This window comes from Egretta garzetta, unplaced genomic scaffold (assembly GCF_000687185.1).
Source record: "Egretta garzetta isolate BGI_Z169 unplaced genomic scaffold, ASM68718v1 scaffold425, whole genome shotgun sequence".
NCBI lineage: Eukaryota > Metazoa > Chordata > Aves > Pelecaniformes > Ardeidae > Egretta > Egretta garzetta.
This window is the reverse complement of record NW_009259796.1, coordinates 4521767-4526289: the sequence shown is the minus strand read 5'-3', so window position 1 is coordinate 4526289 and position 4523 is coordinate 4521767. Positions and strand designations below refer to the sequence as shown.

General features: G+C 62.1%; 1 protein-coding gene across 1 annotated transcript in view; it reads right to left on the bottom strand.

Moving 5' to 3' along the window:
• The window catches only part of LOC104127132 (leucine-rich repeat-containing protein 15), a 4513-nt gene extending 3852 nt beyond the window's left edge, over positions 1 to 661 (bottom strand). The window contains exon 1 of the mRNA XM_009639775.2: positions 584 to 661. The gene's annotated coding sequence lies outside the window, so the exon portion shown is untranslated. The remainder of the gene's footprint in view (positions 1 to 583) is intronic.
• Positions 662 to 4523: the final 3862 nt, after the last annotated feature.

Below are 4523 nucleotides of genomic sequence, written 5' to 3'. Positions count from 1 at the left end.
AAGACGCTTGCTCTGTGGCAGGGAAGGATGAACCCTCCCCAAGCCAGCGCGTTTATGTTTCCCATATGGAAACAATCTGCATCCAAGAACAGCTTTGTTTATAGCAAGCCGTTTATAAACTTCCCCAAACGCTCCGCACATCAAAGGCCCTGCTCATGTCACTCCCTGGTAAGGCAGCTCAGAGAGCATCCACGCTGGAGCACCCTTCAGGAAAGGCAGCTGAAATCAATTTATCTCCTCTTCTAGGCACAAAAAGTTTACAGACCAAGGGGCTGAATATGCCCTCCTGCTCAGCCCCTCCGCATCCCACTGCTCCTGTCCTCAGCCCCCCCAAATGTTACTTTGCCCCCCTAAATTTTCTCTATTGGTTATTAATTAAGACACATTACCCATATAACTATTTCAGCTCCCAAAATGCCTAAGTGGTCTCGCTTTGTTCAAGAACCCTTGCAAGATAAACACCTCCACCAAATCAAAAGATGCTGAACGAGCACATCCCACCACCACCACCCCGCGGAGCTTCCCCGGGACTCCCCCGGGCCCGGGCCCGCTCGCAGGGGCAGCGGGGGAGAGGAAGACTTACCCGAGTGTCCTGCAGCTGCGAGTGCCGAGCGAGCACAGCTCCGTGCTGGCAAGAGAGCCGAGTGTGGTTCATGCTTCCCCTCCCAGTATATAACCCGTCCAAATCAATGAATCAGCACAGGGGCAGCACTGGGGCTGGGGAAACGCTGGAGCGGAGCTGCTTCCAACTCCTATTTCCTCGGCAAACACAGCATTCACCTCAAGGATGGAGTTTTGCGTTTCCCTCTCCTGAACCCCAGTGCCCCCGCTTGAAGAGAAGCAGCCGGCCCCGGGAACAGGCTGCTCACGTCCGCCAGCGCTCGGGCAGCAGCTCAGCCCCCGGAGCTCCCCTGCTCCCCGGTGGGACACGGCTGGGTGCCCTGACCGCGGGGGCAGGTGAAGCAAAGCCAGGCCCCCAGGGGCAGGGTCCTGCCCTTCGCTGGCACGCACTCACACCGCAGCTACTCCCGGGCATTGCCTCGGCACACGCACAGCGCTTGCCTCCCCGGCCACGGCCCCTGCGAGTGTCGGGACCTCTGGCCGTGCCCCAGCCCAGGGCTGGCAGCCCCCCGGCACGCCACCCCAGCCCGGGGTCACAGCTCTCCTTCACTCCCCCCAGCCACAGTGCAAAGGGACCAGGACCCCCCCGAGCACCCACCCCAGGGCTCTGCCCCGCAAGCACCTCGCCCAGCCCAGCTGGGGAGCGGGCACCAAGCGGGGGGCGGCGGTGTTGCTGGTGCCAGCCAGAGGCCGGGCTGCTGCAGGGAGCCCTCAGCAAGCCAGTGCGTCTCCCACCAGCTCTGCCGTGTCTGCGGGCACTGAGAAGCCCCTTCCATGCTGGCCACAGGCAGCCTCGCAGCCCCAGAGCGGCACACGCTGCCTACCCCAGGGGCTGCTGCAGCCCCTACGCTGCTCTTCATCCTCAGCAGCCCTGATGCAGGGGTGAGGGAGCCCAGCACCCAGAGGGGTGCCTGCTGCCTCCTCTCTCCTGCCCCCTCCAGCCCGCATGGGTGCATGGGGGTGCCCTTGGCCCCCACCTCCCAAGCCCAGGTCCCCCCCTGCCCACCTCTCCTGGGCAGCCCAGGTCCAGCAGCTGCCAGGAACGGATATTTGGGAGGAAGCAGCTGAGGAGAGCCATCAGGCTTCCCGGAGCCGGAGCAGCCCCGTGCTAACCATGGAGCAGCTGGAATTTTCCTGACCACGTCTAATCCCGTCTCAGCCCACCCATGTTTCCGCCAGCCGCAGCAGCCCCTGCTCAGGTCCCAGCCAGTGCTAATGAGCTGCTGAAGATGGGAACAGCACGGAGACGGGGGAGGAAGGCTGCCTCCATTCCCATGCCACAGTGTGCAGGGGATGGGAACCCTGTTCAAAGCAGAGATCAGGATAAACAGCAAACTGAGGGGATGGAGAGGGGGGGCACCAGCCAGGCTCTGAGGAAGGTGACAGGGATCGTGGGAAGAGGAAAGGGAGTTGGGACCTCAGCTGGAGGCAACCACTGGAGATATGTCAGATTGCATGGGGGGTCTGGATGCCATGGGATACACCGGATGGCCATGGACCTGTCCCCAGACAGGCAGCAAGCACCAAGGCTGGGGCTGCCCCACAGCCACGCTCCCTGCCTGCCCCTGGGGCAAAGCCCAGGGATTTGGGCACAGAGAAGGGGCATTTTGAAAACACCACCCACAAGTGCTTTAGCTCACGCTCTATTGACATAGCAGATTTTCCCAGCACCGTGGTTCCCAAAATAACCTCCCCACTTCCTTGACAGCAGTGCAGCGGAAGGTCAGGCAGTGGGCTTGGGAGCTGCCCACTCCCTGCAGCCCTGGCGCAAGCGTGGGGCTCTCGTGGCTTTATCACACCCTTATCGCTGGCTCTGTCTGCCCGCTGCCAGCGGCGCTGGGCTCCTGCCTGCTCTGACTCATCCCAGAAGCACACAGCTTTTCAGCAAGGCAACACAGAAATTAAGCCCCAGCACTTCCAAAAAACCACCACCCCAAGCCCAGTCTGAAAGAGGAATGTCAGACTCTGCTCCTTCCAAGCTGTGCTGCCCTGGGGGTGACGCAGGGATGGGGATGCAGCGGTGGCTACCCTCCAACACCCTGCCCTCAGGAGGGGGGTGATCCAATTATGGTACCTACAGCCATGCAGAGCCCCCGAAGTTTCAGAGGAGCCCAGGTAACAGCCCTGCCAAAAACCCCACTGCCTCTAGCCAGGCCGCAGGAACCTGGCTCCAGCCCCTGGCTGGGAAGGACGAGTGTTTTCAAGACATCCCTAAAAAACAAAGCAAGGCTGAGTAACAGCACAAGCCCGTGCACCGCACCCGCAGCCGAGAGGGAGCCGTTCCGGGGGGTGAACACACGGGAGCTTGCCCCAGGCTACACGCAAGGGAGAGGAGCAGGGGGCAGGCAGGGAAGGGGAGCTGCTTGCCTGCGGTGCTCTGCACATCTGGAGGGGAGAGGCAGCTCCCGGAGACAGCGTGTGGATGTTATTGAGGGTGAGATAAGTGTTTTGCAAAAGGAGGCTGCTCCACATAGCTGGGAGCTCGCACAACGCTGGATGGAGCGCAGCAAGCCCCACACCATGGGAAAGCCCCAGGGTCCAGCAGTGCTCTGGGGACCTGCCCCAGCTCCAGCCACACCAGCAAAAGAAAAGCTGAACCCCCCCAGACCAAGCTCCGGAGAGCATGGAGCCACTGCCGTGTCCCTATGCCTCTAAGGGGATGAGGGAGCCCAAGGGTGGGCACCTGAGATGGGGCTGGCAGCAGTCATGGCTGGGCTGGGGGCTTGGCTCCTTCCCCCAGAGCCCCCAGCCCTCCTCTCTGTCTCTGCTGCCTGCACAAACATGGTTTTCTGATTCCTCACCAAAGGCAGTGGCCAAACACTGCTGTGTGGGGAAAAGCAAGAGCACATGGTGCCACTGCCGGCAGTTGCAGCCCGGGCTGGAGGGGCCCTTGCACCCGAGAGCCCCCAGCACTTCCCACGGGCATCTCTCCACATGCTGCTGAGCCCACAGGAGGGCTGGGGGTCCTGTGGCAAGCGGTCCCAGCTAGCGTTACCCCTTGTGCTTTGACATGACGCTGGCTGGGGCTCCTGGAGGCTGGCAGGGCCAGGAGCAGGCAACCCTTGGCCACGCTGAGCCACTCACATTTAATGCAGTCTGGGCCCCCAACCCCACCAGGGCTCCTGTCTGTCCTGTGACCTCCTGCACAAGCCCTGCTGCTCCCCCACACCGAGCTCAGCCCCCAGCCAGGGAGGTCCCAGGAGCCCCAAAAGAGTAGTGTCACCTATTTTTGGGGATGGCAGCCTCGCTCCTGGACAGCGGGACAGGCCCGGCTCCGTCTGTGCTGGCACTTCTCCAGTGCATCCCCACAGCCAGGGTGATGGTTGCAGCAAAGTTGAGCGGCTCTGAATCACCAAGGAACTCGAGACTGCTTGGAAAAATTCATGTAATCACTAAAATTAGCAGCTTGTGGGCTTGGCCTGGAGAGCGCATTGCTCATCTGCCAAACAGCTGAGCACACTCACCCACGCCACAGGGCTGCACAGCCCAGCAGCCTCGGCTCCCCCCGGCCCCAGCTCCTTGCATTACCTCCAGCTCCTGCCTGAATTCACACCCCTGGGAGGGACAGGATGTCCCCAGGCCCCGCCGCTCCCCGCAGGGCAGAGCTAGGGACACCCCCCCGCCATTATTTTGCACTGCCGCAAGCCACCCACCACACTATGAGAAACCCCCATGGTGGCCCCCAGTGCTCACAGAGACCGCTGGCCTGGGGCATCAGGCCAAGCTCCAATCTGCTGAAGCGGAGGAGGAGGGCTGGGCTAGGGGCCGGGTGGGGGTCCCCTCAATGCTCCAGCATGGGGGAACACCTCTGGGCCTGAGCTGTGCTGCAGGACATGTAGGCTCGAGCCACCGCTGATGGGTGAAGGAAGGTGCATTAGTCCCTTGGGGATTGGGGACCCCAC